Source organism: Amphiura filiformis, chromosome 20, assembly GCF_039555335.1.
Source record: "Amphiura filiformis chromosome 20, Afil_fr2py, whole genome shotgun sequence".
NCBI lineage: Eukaryota > Metazoa > Echinodermata > Ophiuroidea > Amphilepidida > Amphiuridae > Amphiura > Amphiura filiformis.
In genome coordinates, this window is record NC_092647.1 from 22,295,925 (window position 1) to 22,318,188 (window position 22,264).

The 22,264-nt window shown below is 35.8% G+C and overlaps 1 protein-coding gene across 3 annotated transcripts in view; it reads right to left on the reverse strand.

Moving 5' to 3' along the window:
* The window catches only part of LOC140142784 (transcriptional activator GLI3-like), a 72,849-nt gene extending 52,845 nt beyond the window's left edge, over positions 1 to 20,004 (reverse strand). For all 3 annotated transcript variants that reach the window (XM_072164785.1, XM_072164783.1, XM_072164782.1), the window contains exon 1: positions 19,781 to 20,004. The gene's annotated coding sequence lies outside the window, so the exon portion shown is untranslated. The remainder of the gene's footprint in view (positions 1 to 19,780) is intronic.
* Positions 20,005 to 22,264: the final 2,260 nt, after the last annotated feature.

The following is a 22,264-nucleotide window of genomic DNA, read 5'->3' on the forward strand; positions in this document are numbered from 1 at the left end:
TCGACAAACAAATGTACAAATAGCATTGAATAGTATGTCCACAAAACCTTCATTTCATTAGGTTTGCCACAAGAACACCTCAAACAAATTATTCAATAGTCTATTTCAGACAATTCACAACATTCCAAGTGAATGGGTAAACATTTCCTCCAATGAAAATGTTTAAGGTGGTACTACACCCCTGGCCAATTTTGTGCCTATTTTTGCATTTTTCTCAAAAATTATGGCGCATTGGTGCCAAGTAAAATATGTATATTATAGGGGCAAGGACTACAACTACTGCCACTGAAAATTCAGCAACTCAAGGCAACTAGTTATTGATTTATTGATCAAATATTGGTTTTCCCTCATTTTTGACTGTAACTCCACAACTGTTGCCTGTGCTGAAATAAAATTTCCAGTGCAGTAGTTGTAGTTCTTGCCCCTATAATATACATATCTTACTTGTCACCAATGCTCTATAATTTTTGAGAAAAATGCAAAAATAGGCACAAAATTGTGCAGGGGTGTAGTACCCCCTTAATTCATTATTAAATGCATAACCCTCAACATTCTAAAATGAAAAAACACCCAAAATATTCTTTAAAACAATTTAAAAATTCACAATTTTACATTTAGGTTAGCATATTGAGAATCAGCATGCAAAATGCATTCAAATGAGTACAAACAAGCCTAGTATTGGTTCAGTGGTTTATCCAAAGACAAGCTTGTTGGGTGCTCTTCAAAATATCAGAATTGAATTTTCTAAATAATTCTAAAGGCCCTATAGGGCTAATGTGTATCAAATCATTAAAACTAATAAAGAATACTACCTACTCAAGTGGAATGAATAGGAAGGCAATAATTCACTGACAAAGGAGAAAGTAACAGAAATAGAGAATGGAGTTGAGAGGATTTGGCTTGGGGAGGAGTAGGGAAGTCCTTGGCTAAACAATTCACAACTTTTTACTGAGTGAAAAAGTTCACAGTTCAGTTGTTTTTAATGATATATAATTGATAAATTAACTGAGCAATTAGTGATTCCCCAGAGCCAGTCTTTATTTGCAATATCACTTGTTACATTTCTGGTTCTTTTTTACGATTAATCTCCAAAGATGGCTCATTTTCTTTCAAACAATGGTTTTATAAATAAGCAAAATATTTCATTAAAATTTTATGATCTTGAAAAAAATTGTTTCTTGTTTTGTTGTAATGCAACCATGGATGACAAAAATGGACGCTCTCTTTTGGGGTGGTTTGTTTCATTTGAATAATGCTCACAAATGATGATAGGACCCTGATCTACATAGTTATGACATTACAGAGCAGAGTGGTAAAAATACAAACAACATGTTTCTACTGATAAATTGCCCCTGTAGAAACAGATCAGGTGAAGGTGATGCGAGTAAACCTCACCGCCAATAACCTTTTGAGGTGGTTGATTTAATAGTGGTGAATATGTGGTAACATTTTCAGAAGAAACAGTTCCAAAGCTACTACTAAAGTCACAAAAAATATTTTCTGGACTTCTACCTTCCCCATACATGAATAGTGAATCGTTACCCTGCACTTATTAGTAGAAACAAACCTAGGAGAGAGGCAGGTGGTGGCGGATGCGATATCGCCATTTTTGACATCGCCATTGGATTAACACATAATCAATCATGAACAATTCTAAATTTTTTATGTGGGGTCAAAGCAAAATTATATTACTCTAAAACCGTTGGGGTACGATAAAGTACCCCACTGTAAAGTATGTTGTTTTTCAAAACTGCTACCCATCTATTTTGAATAGGCCTGTCAGCCTTGTATTTTCGCCAGCCTCGAACGTCACATATCGCGTGTCCTATACTGCCTGGAGAGGATTAAAATGCGAGTGAAGGTGAAAGTGCTGATTATGCGAGGTGCCCAGTACAAACATGCTCAAAGTCATAGCTAAGTTTGGAGCATATTTGAAAGTGTACCCCTCCTCCCCCAAAAGTCAAATAGTGTATCCCTAAGGAATTAAATCCACACATGCACACTGAAATAGTGAATTGGATCACAGATGATTGGATGACAACATTAACCCCTATGCCCCTGCCCCCCAAAAAACACACACACTCTTGTTTGTTCAAAAGCACCAGCGTTGGACGAAGACAAGTTTTATGCGTAGTATTAGGCCAAGTAAAATAAAAAACATGTTTCACGTCCGGTTTTTGAAAAAAAAAAAAAGGAGGAAGAGGGGCTTTTTATTTTTATTTTTATCGCAAAATCGGTGTAAATACCCATAATTAGAGCTGTTTTAGCATACATTTTATACAATAATGCCTGGAAAAAGGAGGAGGCCTCTTTTTATTTGTTGTTCTGAGAGATAGGCCCCTCTAACTATCACAAAACCTTATAAAAGTGTTTCTTGTATATTAGCAAGGCTATAGAAAGCATTTCTACTTTAGAGACATATTTTTTTATAACTGAATTTCAAAAAATAAAAATAAAAATGATGAAACCTCAAAAAAGGAAGCGGGAGGGGATGTGAAACATGTTTTATTTTTTATTTGGCCTTATCAGCTTTTTGAATTTTGTTACATTTGCACACTTCACTGTATTGGTACACATTTCCAAAATCAAAGTGATTGCATTTTGCTCCGTGATACCAAGTGATACTGGTTATGGCCAACGCTGAAAAGCACAGGTGGAAATTGCAAATAATTGGCTATTTTGAATCACAGAAACCTTGAAATGTAATGTATGTAATTGGCAAATATTGAAAAATGACTGGTATAGAACTAAAATTTAAAAGAAAAGGGGTAAACATTTGTCTGGTTTGTCACCAGGCAAGATTTAATCAGTGTTAATAGTCACACTCAAGGATTTCCTAATTCCTGAACCAATTATTAAAATGAATGGTTTTCGAATTTGTCTGATTTATGGGCAATTTGGGTTTTATAATACAGACCCAGCCTCTGTATAGAATTGAATATGATTGCAACATTTATGCCATGATAGCAGTAGATGGTAGAGAGACATTAATGATTTAGCAAACCATATGCATATTGCATAACCTCTTACAAAATACAGTATTCAACCACATAAATGAGTCAACAACATTTTTCATTTTTCTGTAGCATTTCACAATTACTAGTATCCAAAAATGCACTGTGAATCAAGTAACGTCTTCACTTAGGGAAAAACAAAAGCCTTTCATTATTTCCATCTCAAAATTTATGGTTAAAAAATCACTTTCTAAGGGAACTCTGCCCTTGCATTCATGCGCAAGAATTGTGAAGATAGGCCTAATGCGCACAAAAAGTATCCAAACACTTAAAATAAAAGCAATATCTTAAAGATACTGATACTCAGCCTAAATTACCAAATAAAGTATTTCAATAGATTGATAATTTTGTTCTGCATAATTTGAAACCTCATTTGAAATGAACGATGTGACTTTATTTCCCCCAAGTTTACCGAATTGAATGGAAAAGAGCATTTCAAAAATGACTTATATGCAGGCCATTTCCTCCTTCAGGGCCATTCCTATACCGGTATTCTAACGGGCTCATTATAGCGGTTAGTCAGTAAGTAAGTAAGCAAGCAACATGATTGCCTGGACTTCATGGTCCAGCAAAAATTTCATTTATAAGTAAAGTACATTTGTAACCCCAGGCATTTTTAAGATAACAACATCAAACTTGACGATCTCGATCCTGCTCAGTACCAGAAGTGGGTAAGTGCAATAGTTGCTATCTGCAGTGCAGACTGCCATGTGACAATAAATTTACTGTGTGATAGTGTAAATTGCCAAATGTTTACAGGGCAGCTATTGCACTTACCCACTTCTGGCACTGACTGTGCAGTTCTTATCTCCTGCTATTTTGAACCCTGTCCAACACTTTCCAAGACAAGATAAAAATTAAGATAAAAGCATCTTCTCCGATGCTATCATTTCATCCACTATCTTCCTCACAGAAGGTGGAGCAGATAAAATTGAGCGGCACTGCTGGCAGAAACCACACTCAACCTTTTGTTCACACCTTGTGGTTGAAATTGAATCCCATTATTTATTTTTAAGACAAACTTACCCAATCCACTTACAACAACATGAACAAGCATGAACAAAGCAATGTTTACTTAAAGGTGCTAAAACACCAATTGGCAACCATGTTATAATAAACTACAACCACTCCTCTACCAATTAACAACCAATTAATTAAGGGACAGTTATTAACGACTAATCAAATTAATTATGGTACAGTTATTTTCTCAACAAGCAGGGTTGCAAAACCCGTGATTTGGTAGCCCAATTTGGTGACTTTTGAAGATTTCTCTCACAACATGATAATTTCCTGTCCCATAAAAACCAATGATTACGAAAAAAATTGTGTGATTTTTCTTGTCCTATATTTTAACACCAATGGTTAAAAGGGCATTTCGTGATCCACAGCATCATCCCCCACTTTTCTCAAAAAAAGTTGAGATTTTTATATCACTGAAACCTCTGGCTATTTCTGTTCTGGTATACATGTACCAGAACGCAATTGCAACACATTATCCCGAGCAGTGTAATACACATAAATCATCCATAACTCGCAAACGCAAAATCAGAATCAACTGAAATTTTGGCAATGAGCTTTTTTCGTGGATATCTACTGAAAAATGCCATAAAAAGAGGATGCTAGGATCACGAAATACTCCTTTAAGTTAAAAATTGGGTGACTTTTCAATTATTTGATCCGTGATTTGGGCTGAAATATTTGGCAACCCTGGGTACAATTATTTTCTCAACAAGTGACAGTTATGTTAAAGTTTTACAATTAGATTAGAAAATCAACCAATCCATCAATACTTATCAAGAAAATGAGTCATTCAGGAAATCAACAATCATCTCATTTATTGTTCCATTGTCATCTCCTCACAAATCTTCTCTCTTGGCATACAACCAGAAGTATCCAGCATACTTTCAAAACAACTTAATATATACTTTTTCATTCACCATGGGTCCATATACTATAAACTAGTATGTACTTTAAGGTACACCCCCTGATAAATTTTGTGACGAATTTTACATTTTTCTCAAAAAGTAACTACACACTGGTAACAAAAGTTATGTATTAATGTACAGAGTTCTTAAAAATTGGAATCTCAATGCATTTTCATCTTGTGCACTTGAAGAGTGAGTTTAGGTACTAAGGGTAAGGGGCTGTGCAATAATTATATGCATCTGCCTCCAATCCCCAATTTCAAAATGGCCTGCCAAAAAATGTTGAAAAAGTATCCCATGAATGCGTACCAAAAACCTCTTGCTCGCCCTTTTGACTTGCCAAAGTCTCTTCCTTTTTTTAAATAAAAAAAAAAAAAAAAAAAACCCACAAATCTCTTGTTCCCCTTTACCCTGCCAAAATTGCTTGCTCCCTCTTTTTTTGCCAGGGGGAGTTGAGATAATTATTGCACACTGCACAGCCTTAAAATACTCAACCCACAATATCTTCAGAGCTGTTTTGTATTGTGTCAATCCCCCTTATCCGTCATAAAAAATGTGCGTCATAAGGCACGTTCAGCCCTGAATTATTACTCGAGCTAAATATTTTACAACCCGTGATAAGATACCACAAATATTTTCGTTAATTCGACTGATTGTCCATACGTAGCTTACCCCGACCTTTAGCACGACTCGCTGACGTGAATTTACCACAACCATTTTGTACCCAGGGATAATTTCCGGAAGTTGCGTGCAGGTTCTAAAAGTAATATGCAGTCCGATTGTAACCCAATTTCATTTGAGTAAAAATCGCAACGGAAAATGGATGTAAAATTGAAGCTCTTTTGAAAACGCGAAAACATTCTAAAAGAATTTTATTTAACAGTTGACAAAATATTTTGTCAAAATTGTTTGCCCAAATATAACGTTTTAAAAACGTATTCATGATCTTTTTGCTATTAAAAAGTTTTGTATATAGGCCTAAACGTTTTAGAACATTTTTGCTGGGTTTACTGTCCTACACTCATATCAGCGAAGAAAAAAACGCATTTTATTCCTTGCTTCATCTAGTAGTTTTAGAGCAAGAACTGATTGAACGCCGATGGTTAATTTGTAGTATAGGTCAAATCTGGCAAAAACGTCATGTTTACCTCGACTGTTACCTCTAGTGCAATCCACACGTGCATCTACCTCGACTGCTCCGGTCGGGTTAAGGATTTACCTCTGACTTTTTCAGAGGTAAATCAGTCGGGTTAAGGTCGGGATAAGCTGCCCCGACTCCTGTCCAGACGGGCACAAACTCGCCCTTTATCCCGAGCTTACCCCGACTGGGCACTTTACTCGAGGTAAATGCCCCTTTACTCGAGTTAAATACCCTACGTCTGAACACGGCTTTTGCATCCAAACAACTTGACCGTAGAGCCATCCTTTGCGATCATGATTTTAGTGATAAAATTTTTACCCCAGCACCTTACCCGAGGGTAGGGCCAACCAATGAAGATGACCATCATAGACCTAAAAGAAATCTTGACTTATTGTTGAGTTCTACTTGTAGGGCCTCAGAAAAATTCTATTGAATTTGACAGAATATCGTGCAAACATGACTATTTGCAGAACCGAAATGGCAACCTCAGCTATTAAAGATCAAACATCAAAGTGAAATACATGTAACTATACTCTTTCAATTTGCTAGGAAAGTTTATGAAAATATGCAGTAATGGAATTTTGAAACCAACAACTGTTACATTTTATACGTTTTCTAGTAAACAGCATTATTAAATTATGCATACTACGTGTAGTACTGTATTACTGCAGATCTACAATGTATGTAAAATTTGATATACATGTAGGCATAAATTTATGCATTCTGCCTTTTTTACCATGCCAAATCCCAGCAAATCTTTAGCCTGTGTTTTATCCGGAGTTGTAACGAGAGAATGCGAGCATGACAAGTTAAGAGAGGGGTATTAACTTCAGAGTGCTAAAGGTCAATTAAAGATAGTGTCGTAGGTCATTCACTTTCTTACCCAGCATGCTGTCTCAAGTTTTCATGAAGATTCAGCAATTTGAAATGCGGTGGGGTAAGGTTGGTTGTTATTTCTAGGAAATGTGCATTGTTGAATTTTTTGTGGTTTAGATCCTGCATGAGTTTAAAAAAATGTTATGGATCCAATATGAATCTATAATATATCGGGTGATTAAAACAATAATTAATAACAACAAACAAACATGACATGGTTTAGGAGATATTCATGAAAAAAGTTTATTCCCAAAATTTCACTTCATTCTGATTTTGCATAATTTGTGAGTTACATGTAGGCTTACATTATGCATATAATCATGCCTCCGTATGTGGATATATCTACATGCATCTGGAAGAAATATTTTGCACACAAACATCATCAAATTTGTATATATTTACGTTCTGTTTTAAACAACAAAATTACAGTACAGTAGTATGGAACAATCATACATCAGGCATGAGAATTTTCCTTTTTTCCTCCCAAATTTCTGTGTTTTTATTTTTTTAGCCCGTTTTTGAGCATTTTTGCCATATTTTAGTTACTCGCCTTTTCCTTTTTTCCAAGAATTTTCCTTTTTTTTCATTGAAGCATTCTCATGCCTGATACATACATTGTATAATTATTAGTAATCATGCGTAACTCACAAATATGCAAAATCGGAATTGACAACTAAAATTTTGGAAATAAACTTTTCTTTTTTTTTTATTATCCACTCAAACCAGATCTTCTCTGCTCAAACATTCCATAAGGATGGTAGAATCAAAAAATACCATAAATTTCCATACATGTGTATTGCATATTAAATGATTTCATGCAGATGAGGTAAATGATGAAACTGACAGGAATAGTAATAACCACATTGCCATTATAAATGACCACAAAAATATGCCATGATGGATAATCATGTGTGAATTGAACCTTATGGCAGAACATTGGCCAGGTCAAAGTTGACAGTAGGCCTGTTTGTTACCTATTCTATCCCTTCATTACAAGCCTAAATAAATATAAAAATCAATAAATCCATGAGCTTAGCATTTTGGATTTCATCTTACCAATTTAAATGTGAATGAACAGGGTGATTGCCCTCTTGAACATGTTGAAAAAGAGACCAAAATAACTTAGATAAAGCATAGACTGTAAAACAGTCTATGGATAAAGTTGCCAAGGCCTTCATTAATCTCCATTTTCTCAATCTCATTCATCATGTTTCTTATTCCAGGCAATCTGGCCGACCCCAATCTTTTTCTTTTTTTTACTTTCAAAACTTTTTGGCATTCTGGGATGTTGACCCATTTTATTCAAATTATACTAGACTGATTTTTATATGAAAGGGGGTGCACTCTTTGACCATATGCAGGGATGTAGGGATGTAGGCCTATAGGCTATTAGCTATTTGGCATGTATGTAATATACCGTATTTCATGAGTTTACGCAGAAAAATGCGCATGCGAGAAATGGTGATATCATGAGTTTGCGCATCCCAAAGCTGCTCAAACCCAGCAATTCCTTGATATGCGCAGCTCTTAAAAGCGGCGTCCTTTTGGGATTTCCTGAGTTTGCGCATCATGCTCAAACTCGGGAAATCTATGTTTTATGCATCATGCTCAAACTCGGGAAATCTATGTTTTGAGCATCTGCGCATTCATGGGAATTTCCTAGTTTGCGCACGACCTAGTCTCTTTTTGCAGTCGTTTTTAATAAATAAATTAGTAGGCCTATATTTTAACCATGTTGAAAGCTCTGATGACGTTCAAAGACTATACGAATGGCAAATTGTTAAGAACAAATTTTTTTAAAACAAAACAAGAAACAGTACCGTTTGCGTGCATCGATTCATTTTGATATATCATATATATAGGCCCTATCTCGGGACCAGTATATTGGGCCTACACACAAATACCCCCACTCCCTATGCCTACATCTATGCATGCCGAGGTTTACAGGTTGATGGTAGAGTCTTTTGATGAAATAGCCGGTAGGCCTAAATGTTAGATAGTGAAATAGATAATGTCATATTCAGACTAAAATAACCAGAAGGGTTATTTCACTTTAATGCCTTGTCATGATGTAGGCTTTTTTGAGTTATTATCGATATCTGTATTACTAATATTATTTGAGCATTTCATTTCAAAATACTTCGTGGATTATCCGATTTTGTATAGACTAGTGTGATAGGATGCATCATTATAACCATATAATTTCGGATCGTGCTTGTGTGAAAAACGCACGTACTGAAAGTCAAGTTTGCTTAGCCGAGTGTCATGTCATGATCACAAGTCTTCATAACCTTTGTTTTCAAAAATGCTGATAATTTTTCATCTGGTGATCTTTTAAATCTTTTGAGGAGTGTAGTATAGTAGGCCTATATGGTCATTTGGTGAAAAGCTCAAATCCTCTGACTCTTTCAGCATGTTCAGAGGATTTGAGTCCTTCTTTTAAAGTTTTGAAATGCTAAAAGTCTATAAGTATATCCTTTCCTGTGAGTCCTTTCTTAAAGGAGCATACCGGTACGTATTGGAACAAAGTTGTGCATATTTAGACCATGGTCTAAAACATACTATTTTGGGTTTTTTCAGGGCCATGACATAATTAAGATTGACAGGTTACATCGGCGTTCTGGACCATCTCCTCCTCACACTGTGATGAGTTCCCCGGTCATTGGTTACAGCTCGATATATTATTAGGCCTATATAGCCTAGTACGTACATGCAGTGTCATTTGGTGAAAAGCTCAAATCCTCCAATTCTTTCCTCGAGTGTCCTTCTTTCTTAAGTTTCTTTCCATATTAAGGTCTTTATTTCTTTCTTTCTTTAATTTCTGTCTTTGATTATTTTTTAAATTTCTTTTCTTTCTTCCTTAAATTTCTGTTTTTCTTTCTTAAATTTCTTTTTCTTTCTTTCTATTTCTCTTTCTTTCTATCTTTCTTTTTCCCCTTCAATTTGATGGTGTGCAACTGTCATGAGCCCGGGGTCAAGAGATGAAGTCATTAAATGTAGGCCTACGATCGTTTTAATGTTTTTCAACACTGCCTCATGCGGATTTTTGACATTATTTATAATGTCTAAACAATGTCAAAGCTTCAATTGGAATCGGTCAACTTAATGTTTGAAATCACCGGAATAGACAGGGAAATCTTTCTTGTTTAGCATTTAATTATGTTTACGAATTCACCGACAATAACGTGTTTAGTGATATAGGGCCGGTTTTGATTTTATTTTAAACTCCAGAATTCGTTATTTTTCCTGTTCACGCACGCACATAATAGTCTTCCCTATATCTAGGTATATCAAACACTCAGATTTGGAAGCTAGTGGCCTGGCCCAGTTCATCGGTTGCACGATCAGGCTGGCATGATACCTTATTCTCTCTTCCAATACGATGGGATGTGTCAAAAACTGCACTGCTAAACACTATACTAGTATCTTGCACCACATTTTTAAACATAGGGTCATTTGGTGAAAAGCTCAAAGCCTCTGATTCTTTCACCAAGTGTCCTTCTTTCTTAAGTTTATTTCTTTCTTTTATTTATTTATTTATTTCTTATACATGTAAAGCTGTCAAGAGCCTGGGGTCAAGAGATGAAGTCATAATGTAGGCCTACGATCGTGCAATGTTTTTCAACCCTGCCTCATGCTGATTGTTGTGCGCATATGATAGATGTTGAGCGCATAATGCGGAAAAGTACCTTTTGAGCTCACTATGTAACTGGCATCACAAACGCCTCATCAACTATATTATACAGGTCCTATATTTCCCTAACAAAGCACACTCCTTTTTTTTTACATCTAGGCCTACTATTGGCACCAGTAGCGTAGCCAAGGGCGGGCAGGCCCCTCCCTCACCCCCGTGAGAAGTCTTGTCCCTTTGCCGCCCTGATATTTAAGATTTTTAGGCCTTTTTTGTACTTCTTGCCCGCTTTTTGCCGGGCATTTTCAGTCAAAGTTTTCCCCTTAAAAGTTGTTTCCCCTCCCCTTTTCCCACCACCCTCTGAAAAGTGCTGGTTACGCCACTGCCAAACACACACACAAACAAACACTAAACACGCACATTAAGCACCATTATATCATGGACTTGATTTTGAGCGCAGTATGCCAAAAAAATTGGGTAATAATGCAAAGTTTAGAGTTGGATTTAGAGCTGACTATTAATGTCATATCACAAAATACAAATGTCTCGTGCATTATAACAACGTCTGTTTTCGTTTCGTTTTTCTCATCACGGCACATGCGCTAATGCAGTTATTGTCTCCCAAATCTTGAGTATTTTACACACCCAGAGGGGGCGTCCTTTCTTGATATCCGGGGTCTCACATAGCTCCATATGGCCAGTGGAGTGAAATTTTTTCGGGGGGCAAAGTGAATTTCAGGGGGGGCATTGGCAAAATCTGCAAATTTTGCGCAAATTTGCCACAAGAATTTCAGGGTTTTTGCCTCAAAAGTGTGGGGGGGGGGGAAGATAAATGCCCCCTTGCCCCCCCGGTCAATGAGAAACATAAAATTATTCATTTTAGCTAATTTGCAGGCACAGGCTATTTTGTAAGACTTTCAGCATGCAGTTCTTGGTGTCCCCTTCAGTGAAGTCATTGGATTCCTTGCCCCTATACAAACAAATGAGCATGATGTAGAAGTGTTATTTTTTAATACCCCACAGTATTCAAAAGATGATGTAGTTTATGGCATAAAAATGACCTAAGAAAAATGTCATTTTCACATCCATACCCCTGTAACCAAATTTCAAAACATCACACAAAATCAATTGACCATTTAATACCCTTCTACCATTGAACCACTAAAATTGGATTTTCTGTAAACTTTTATCAGTGGCTGTCATGGTTACCTGTCAAGTTCAAATCACAAAAATGGGAACTTTAAAAAAATATTCCCCAGATGTTGAATTTATGTTTAAAAGACTTTGGGGAGACATCATGAAATCCTATCTCTCCACTGCTACTAACTTTGAAAACAAGAGGTCATGTCATAAAACATTTTAATGAATGGTTGTTGATCCTTTACATATTACAGAGGATTTGGTTGGATTTTGTTTTGATCACGTTTTGGCATTCTTGAATCCCTGTATAAAATGTTGGGAATCATGCAGTTGTCAGACCTGTGAAATAATCAAGGTTTTGTCTGGTCTGTACACACAAAATTTCTTTAAAATGTCAGTCATTTTTGCTTTTCAAAACAATTAAAATGACAATTTAAAATCAAGAAGGGAAAAATTGCAGCAGTTTGCATGATACAATTTAATTTAAAACAAGGGATGTTCTTGCATTTTTTGTGTGGGAGGGTTCATACCAGTATTAGGTCAGCGCAAAACTATGGCAGAATCATTGCCATAGCCAGGGGTAAATTTCCCCTTTGCAAGGATAAAATGGGGACGACAAGGAGTGACTAAAAATGGGATGAAAATTTGAAAAATCAGACGAAAATGTGATAATTGGGACAGGCCTATATTAAAGGAGTATTTCGTGATCCTAGCATCCTCTATTTATGTCATTTTTCATTAGATATCCACGAAAAAAACCTATTCCCAAAATTTCAGTTGATTCCGATTTTGCGTTCGCGAGTTCTGCATGATTATGTGTATTACACTGCTCCATAGACAATGCATTGTAATTTCGTTCTGGTGCACCAGAACGAAATTCAAATTTCACGATATCTTTGCTAAACGAATTAATCTGCAAGAAATATTTTGTACATAAACATTATGTAGCCAGAGGTTTCCAGTGATATAAAAATCTCAACTTTTTTTGAGAAAAGTGGGGGATGAGGCTGTGGATCACGAAATGCCCTTTAAGGAATCATTGACAAATGGTGACAGAATTTTGGCTTTGCCTCCCCCCCCCTGCCCAGTGCCCACACACAAAATGATGGCTAATCTGCCTGATAAACTGCCAATCCCCCCAGCAAACATGTGGACATAACAACTTTACACTTTTCGCCAGCCCATTCGGGCTGGTACCTGTTTCAGGTTTGGGGTCAGTTTACTCAAGAGATTATATTTTAGTGGTATTGGAATGATTTTTTTTTTACTTTTGTGGTTAAATTTTTTTAAAATATTTTAATTGATTTGTTAGGAAAAGTAAGTATGTTTTGCCGTTTCAACGAAGCTAAAACGAGTGAGTATTACCAAAGTTATGTTTGAACTAATTAATTATGACTTTAAAAGTTTAAAGGCCTAAATGTAACAATAATAGTTAATATATATAGCATCATATGGTCAGCAGAAGAAAATCTGACATCACCTATGATGTCATATCAGTGTCCTTGACCGGGGTCCTTACTCCTTGACCACTGAACAGCGTGATATCATGTTGATAACAGATCTATAGAATCAAAATCTTCATCATATCCCGGATCATATCACAGATTCTCAACAATCTGTGATCATATGGACCATATTGATGTGAAAGTAGTTATCTATCATATCCTGTGTCGTTTTATGGATAAAAATGACTCAAAATGTTATTGATGAAATGGTTGCTATCATAAACATCAGTTTTGTCTTTTCAACGGGAAAAATCCGATGCAAAATAAAGTTTTTAGGGCCTAGCTATAATATGGGCATAATTTATGCATATAGTATTGAACAATGTACCCCATTTGACATGCACTTATAGATAAATAAATTGTCTTACATTATTAATTTAATAACTTCTTTATTATAAATAAAATGACACATAACTATTTGATTCATAAAATTACATTCAACAAAATGATTGAAGAGAAAACACACAAGGCACTAGGCAGACTGTTATAGAATGGAGTAACCATGATATGGAGTTTCCGACTAGCAATCAACATGATCAGCACATTCAGAAAAACACAGTTTAAGAGTGAAGATTGTAGTGAGTAACCAGTCCTTTATAAATGTGCTGGCCACTATCTATTATAATATAGTAGGCTTAAACTATACATTGCGAATTAATTAAGTTATTTTAAAATAAAATGTACATGTAAGTTAACTCAAACCGGCAGTGTATATATCGAAAGCAGTGAAATCGGACATTCCTAAGCGAAGATATTGAGTTCGTAAGTTCTGGTATTACAAAATTGGAAATTGAGATATCGTGGGTAAAAAGCTGAAAAGACAAAAAAAACAACGACAACAACAACAACAACAACAACAAAACAAACAGACCAGAACAATTTGGAGTACATGTAATGAATTAAAAGAGTTGACATGAGATTAGGAATTAATGTTTTCTGCTGTTTCAGTGTGCATGTTCTCATCGTTGATGGTTTGGTGGACTGTCATGTAGATGTAAGCGTGATCCTAAAAATGCCTTTCACATTGACCAAAACTAATTACACTAGAGGCAAATGGTGGTCATAGACCACAAACCTAGCTGGGGCATGTTGGTGTTGTGGAGGTATCTGACCCCTGCAAAATGTTCCAAAAATGTTCCCCTGTGATGAGGTTTGTTGTCACCGAGTTTTGAGTCCTGTACTCCTCACAGATGTCCAGAAAGTGCAATTCTAAGATTTGACCCAGATGACCTTTGACCAGACACCTGCAAGATGTTCCATAATTCACCCCTGGTCATGAGTTGTCACCGAGTTTGAGCCCTGTACCTCTTACAGATGTCCAGATAACGCAATTCTAAGATTTGGCCCCAGAATGATGTCTTTTGAGCTGACCCGTGCAAAATGTTCCAATATGTTCCCCAGGTCATGAGGTTGTCACCGAGATTGAGCCCGTACCCCTCACAGATGTCCAGATATTGAAATTGAAGATTTGACCCCAGCTGACCTTTGACCTGCCCCCTGCAAAATGTTCCAACATGTTCCCCTGGTCATGAGGTTGTCGCCGAGATTGAGCCCCGTACCCTTACAGATGTCCAGATATTGAATTTCGAAGATTTGACCCCAGCTGACCTTTGACCTGATCCATGCAAAATATTCCAAAATGTTACTCTTCTCATCAAGTTTATTGTCACTGAGTTTGAGCTCCGTACCCCCTACATATTGCCAGAAAATGCAGCAATTCTAAGATTTGACATGACCCCTGCAAAATGTCCCCCTGGTTGTGAGGTTTGTTGTCACTGAGTTTGAGCCCCATAGATACCCCTTAGGGGGCTATTATTTTCTTTGGAAGGAGGATCCCAAATATACAGGGGGTCATAAATTTTCGGAAAGAAAAATACTGAGGGGGGCATAATACTTTTGATGACCAAAATGTAGGGAGTCACAAGATGACCACAGATAGTGTGTTTATTTTATTCAAAACTAGCGGGAGCTACAATGTAGTAGAGTAAACAGGAGCAGTTAGTAAACGGGAGTGGTAATAAAGATGTTGAACGGTGATGATAAACATCCCAGCAAACACAAAAGCGTTTTTGAAACGTTTTAAATAAGTTATTTTGTGGCTTTTGGTTTAGGTAAAACGTTTTAATAACATTAAAATGTCGGGTTATATAAAGGTCATGATAACGCTTTTTAAAGCGCTTTTGTATGAAAACACACTACAACAATATTTTTAAATGTTTTCAAAAAATGTTATTGTAAACTATTTTTGCAAACATTTTTGCCAAATATTGTGTCAATACTAAAATAACATTATGTTAAAATATTTGAACCCAGGAAACACAAAATGTTCTTCAAATGTTTTTTTCAAAACCTTTCAATAACATTTAAATGTCGGGTTATATAAAGGTCATGAAAATGTTTTAAAAGCGTTTTTGAAAATATTTTGGGCAAACATTTTTCGCAAAATATTTTTTCAACCCCAAAATAACATTCTGTTTAGAATGTTTTGTATCAAGTTTTCAAGAATGTTTTTGGAATGTTATTAAAATGTTTTTATACCCTTTATATAACCCGACATTTAAATGTTTTTTGTAAAACATTTTTGTTTGCTGAGCAGTAGAATATCATAAAATGTTTTTTAAGGTTATGAAAACGTTTTATAACCTTAATATACCCTTTATATAACCCGACATTTAAACGTTTGTTTTTTTTGTGAATGATGTCGAAAACATTTTGTGTTTGCTGGGATTGTGTCTTGGACTAAAACATGAATAGGAATTATTATTATTACCCAGGTATAATTCTGGTTTACCCTGTGCACCCTGTGTTTTAGGGTTTGGTTAGAGGATGTCATTTTCTTCGTCGGGGGGGGGGTCGGTGACCGGAGTAAAATGTTTATGACCCTCCTATTATGGGCACAATTTTTTTTAGACCCCCCTATGTTGGGTCGAAATTTTTTCTGCCCCCCCCCCCCCCACCCACTTCCACCTACACAGACTCAAGACAAATTATTCATTGCCGGAACAAAGGCGAGGAGCGCATCAAAACTTTAGAGCAAAGAAAGTGTGTGGAGTGCGTTAAAATTTAATTGTGTGTGTAAGGAAGGCGGAATCGGCGCCCACCGTGTGCTTCATTTGCAAGCTTCACGGCGAGCACCCGAGCACCGCGCTCTCGATGTTTGAGTCACCAGCCCTTAATAATTCTATACCCCCTATTTTGGGTGTTGAAAAATTATAACCCCCTATAATTGGTCTAAAAATTCTATGACCCCCACTCCCCAGTATATTCATGACCCCCCTTCCAAAGAAAATGACAGCCCCTTATAATTTAAATTTAAATTAGGGTTAGGATTAGGGTTAGGTTTATAAACGGTGAGGATTAGGGTTAGGGTTATAATTGGGGTTGCTTAGGGTTAGGGTTATACTTGTGCGCCGGGTATACCAGAATTATTCCAATACCCATGAATAGTCCTGTAACTATCACTATAGAATTAAATTAATTAAACTATGATCAGTCTTACCTTGTTAGTACTAGCTAGTATTTCTCATTCAAGATCACCATGATTACAGAAAACAGCAAATGGGTGATAACCATGATCCATTAACTCACAGATTATAAACATTTATCCACAGATTATAGAAGGAATTTTATCATACCACGATGCAGTGACCAATTCATCTAACACTGAAACCTTTTAGAAATGCAGTTTTAACTTGTTGTAGGGCATAAGGTTGTGCAATAAAAATTATTTACAATATTACTTGTATACCCTGACCCATTGACCCCTTAAACAGCTCAAATGTTACAGTCCATGACATATATACTACATCAAATGTAATGTGGCACCACAATAGTGCTGCCGCCGCACGCACAGTATAATACCCAGTGGACTCGGAGGTATCATGAAGGTACTTCTTTTACAGTTACCAATTACTAGACTTTTAAAGGCTTTTATACTATTTTCCCCAACTTCATAAACAAACAAAAAAAGGTAGGGAAAACAAATGAATTCATGTCCCGCATTCATGTAGGTCTATTCCATTTGCAAGCTATTTTTGTGTTATGCATAATCTTAAACCATGTTTAATTTCCCTGTAAAATACAAGAACACCAATTGTTAATGTTTTAAACCACACAAATTTAATAGGAACTGGGATTCAAATATATATTAATGCAAGATGTTTTTAATCAAACAAAATAAGATACATACTCTAAGATATAAGTATAAAACAAAAAACCCTAACATCAGAAGACAAGAAAATCCCCAACAATCATTTACTTAAGCAAAACATAGAGCCTGTAAATATGCCATGATAATGGCACTGAAAGAATTAAAGTTCCTACTGCAAAGGAAACACATCTGATAGTTTCATATACCAGTACTAACATTGGAATTACTAATCAAGCCAAAAACACATTCATTACAAAGAAAGAGGCCAGAGAACACTTTCATTAATACAAAGAAAGAGGTCGGACATAACCATACAGAAATAAATGCTAAACATTTTAAAGCCTGGCTCATTAATCCCCTGTTTCCAAACATACCACCAAAGTCTGTAAAATACGGGTGCAAAATCAAAATCAAAAGATAAGCCAGAGCCTAATACTAGTACTTTTAATAGTAAACATAATATTAAACCCATAAATTTATACTACAATTACTGTTAAGGAGTGCCTTTAACACACCTGCATGGTTCATATCAAAAATCAAATTTCTATTAAAAAACCTATATAAATATGCCATTACTGCTTATTTCCACTGCATTGACATTCAACCTTAAAGAAAACCTTTGGCTTTGCAATCACCTAAAGTTATTCACTTTGTTCATGTGCCCATATGCCATTATTTCAACTATTGCTTCCTACACAAACTACTGTCACTATTATCCAAGTTTTCTGCAACAACCTTTCAATTCCAACTAACTACATCCAAAATCATATTAGCCATCAATCCTCCCACACATATATTCCCTGGGCTTGCAGAAACAACAGGTCATTAATTACCTTTTCAACTAATTAAGTGCCTTAGGTTAAATAACAAATTACAGTAACAAACTAACAAACACATTCATTCCATTACAAAAACAATAATACAAAAAGACCAAACCATATCTTCACTAGTCAAATAATTCTTACATAGCATCAAGTCAGGGTTTCATACTCAAAGGGAAAAAAAAAAAAAACATGTGCATTTTCACTTAGTTGCCAGCGGAAGAAAACGGGAAGATTACAGTGGTTTGTTGCCAGCGGAAGAACCCGAACGATTACAATACCTAGCTGGGGTGTAAACCCCCAGCTAGGTAATAAGACCTCTTCTACATTGAGGCTGGCTTTCCCTTTTAAAGGGAATTTTTATTACAGTACCAGTACAATGTAGGCCTACACAATTTTACATACATGTTGCAAACTTGGGGGGGGTAGTTGAAATATATGGGGGGATGTGCAGCAGACTCTGGTATATTTTCAGGTTCAGTTTGAAAAAAAATACAGGTTTTGTAGAAGTGGTGCTTTTTCAAAATTGTCTCCAAAAAGTGCTTTATTTTTCCTAGTTTTTTTAGAAAAACATTACAAATATTTACATGCGTCCATTTAGATCAGAGAAATGATTCAGTCCAAAACAATTGCATAATTTATTGGGGTCTCGTTTTCTGACCCATAATGATCAACAAAAATAACTTGGATGCCCTGTCCAAAAAGGTCCACATTGAAACTAAAAAGGCCAAAAAATCCTATTTTAGTCCTCTTTTATGATAACTTTTGAAGGGGAGGGAGCTAGAAGGTCCACATTTGAAAATTCGGCATCACAGACTTGCGAAAAAAATCTGACAACCAGTCTGCTCTTTTTCGCATTTTCAAGTGATTTGGCAACAAAATAATAGTCATCTTACATCATGTACAGTGTCAATGATTTTTTTTTTTTGTGGGGGAGGAGGTCGTCCACATTTTGAAAATTCTGCATCACTCTGCGAAAAAAATAAATTAGTGGAATTTTTTATCAACATTTTGTTGTTTATGTTTTGTACTGTATCATGCATGTGTAGGGCCTAAATTAAATGATTAATTTATAAAGCAGCATTGTCATGATGAATGTGCAAATGTATGTGTCACAAGAATTTGTGGTCCTTTTCATGTTTTGTTTTGGCAGCTTTCTGCTTTCAAGATTTTACATCATGATAACTTCTTGTACCGGTACATCAAATTTATAGATTTATTATAGTATGATGACCAAAATGCCACAATAGTCACGTTACACCAGTAAAAACAAAATACTAGACCGTGTATCATTGTGTATTTCATCACAAACCCACATCAGGTAGGCCTAGGCCTAAATGATGAAGCCACCATTGACAACCATCCTTGGAAGTTTTTAACGGCGTGTCGTGGGTCATTTCCACTCCAAAACATCTGGGCGAGTTACGGGGACAGAGAGCCCATTGAGAAGGGTTCGCAACGCATGAACTCCATTAGAGCATAATGTACTGTATAATTGGATGGGACCAAGGAGGTCGCATATTTACACAGATGAAGCGATGACCCGTTTTTACGTGGTGCTGGTTTTCGGTACTTACTTTTCAAACTTTCCGGTTACAATAATTCCAAGATATTTGGCACAATATTATAATATATCCATGTGGTAATATGTCTCCCATCGAACTTGCAATAGTTTATTCCTTATCTGCGGCATTAGTTTAGTGATCGAAGTGCTTTTTATTTCACATAGTATCCATGCTGTTCCTTGTTGACTTGGCAGTGGGTTCGGATGAGCCTGGTTCTCGATAGCGTGTTGCTCAAGAGTGACAGAGGGAAAGTTTACTGGTATACGGGATCCCGCGATTAATGGAGTCTCCGCGAAACGCCCGCGGGCACACACATTTCAGGGCCAAACACCAATTTTTATCAAAATGTTTATTTGATTTTCCATAAAAGAACCAATTTTGTTGATCCTTTTCAGTCTTAAAAACATCTTCTTTACAAAGATTTATTTTAAAATTCATAGTAAAAACTATTGCTTTAAAAAAGAACTTTTTTAAACTACAAAATAAAAACGATTTATTTCTCAAAGTTTTTCTTTCTTTTTTCTTTTTCTTTTTTCTCAGTCTCTTTCTTTCTTTCTTTCTTTCTTTCTTTCTTTCTTTCTTTCTTTCTTTCTTTCTTTCTTTCTTTCTTTCTTTCTTTCTTTCTTTCTTTCTTTCTTTCTTTCTTTCTTTCTTTCTTTCTTTCTTTCTTCTCTTTCTTTCTTTCTTTCTTTCTTTCTTTCTTTCTTTCTTTCTTTCTTTCTTTCTTTCTTTCTTTCTTTCTTTCTTTCTTTCTTTCTTTCTTTCTTTCTTTCTTTCTTTCTTTCTTAATACCCTTTGAGTCTAGTCTTGTTTTCGTTCTTGCCGTCTTTTATACTTTCTTGCTCCTTTTCTTGAGCCTTACTTTACTTTTTTCAAACTTTTTACATTGCTTTCTTTATACTTTGCAGCAGTTTTCCTTCATTTTCATGATTTTATTTTTTCCCTATGGACTTCAGAATTCCCAATAGATTTGGTCCCGGATTGTGTATTTACCAGTAGTGTTATTTCGATTCAGAAAATGAATTTCAATTCAATTCAGATTCAATTCTCTGTGTAGTTAACATGTTCTGATCCAATTCAAATCCAATTCTTATTTTGTAAAATCATTTTGAGTTAAATTCAAATTCATTGCATCGAAATTAACTGCTAACCAATTTTAATTGATTTTGAATTAAATACTTTCTACCGGGTCTATTCCTGGGCATTTGACTAAACTGATCAGCTGGCAATACACAAGTGAAATGGCAGATTCAAAATATTTTGTATGCATTTTGATTCAATTGAAATGAAATGGAAAAAAAAACCATTTCGATTAATTGTATTGAAATGAAAAATGGCCGAAATCAATTCCTATATATTTTCCAATGCATAAAGCAAAATAATAACCCATTTTAAAATGTAAAGCCGGTCTCAGTTGAGAAGGAGTCTGAGTTTAAGACTTTTGGTCACAGTTTTAATGGTTTAGCCCGAAGGAACAAACAAGCAAACAAACAAACAAACAAACAAACAGACATAAACCTATGGACATAAAATGGAGATTGAGAGCCGCGCCGCTCGCCCAGCTAAAACAGCCGAGCCCGAGCCTTTGGGATCGGGAAATCATAAATCCATTCCCGATCGCGAGCCAAATAGAAAAGTTGTGTCTGTCTTCAAGGTTGAGTTTTCGCGTACTCACAAATCGCATTCCATCAGTATGAAGCAGCACAGCACAGGGATCAAATGACACTCACTGGTGAATGGTTCCCAACTTCTATTCAACTCACTCAACATCTTCCTATTCAAAAACAAACCAAAAGTGAAAGTTGAGCATGATATCGGAAACCAGCTACCAATGCCTACCGACCTCGTTGCCTGGAGCAAGTTTTTCCACTGTTTCCTAATGTTATAGCGTGCTCTTCATTTTATGGTTGACCTCTGGTGCTAAAACTGCTAAATCTTCTAACCAAAGTCATTGGGATAATGAGCTGAACTTGTTGATAGACACGGAAGGCGATCATCGTTGTAATAAAATGAAGTATTTTTACGGTGTTCGACAGCTATCATTTCCCCCAACTATGATTTAATTTCTCCAAAACATGATTTAATTTCCCACAAACACGATTTAATTTCCTCAAACACGATTTAATTTCCCCAACAGGAATTAATTTCCCCAAACACGATTTAATTTCCCCAAACACGTTTTAATTTCCCCAACAGGAATTAATTTCCCTAACAGGATTTAATTTTCCCCAAACATGATTTAATTTTCCCCAAACATGATTTAATTTTCCCCAAACATGATTTAATTTTCCCCAAACATGATTTAATTTTCCCCAAACATGATTTAATTTTCCCCAAACATGATTTAATTTTTTCCCAAACACGATTTAATTTAATTTCCCGCAAACACAATTTCATTTCCCTCAAACACGATTTAATTTCCCCCAAAATTTCCCCCAAACATGATTTAATTTCCCCCAAACATGATTTAATTTCCCCCAAACATGATTTAATTTC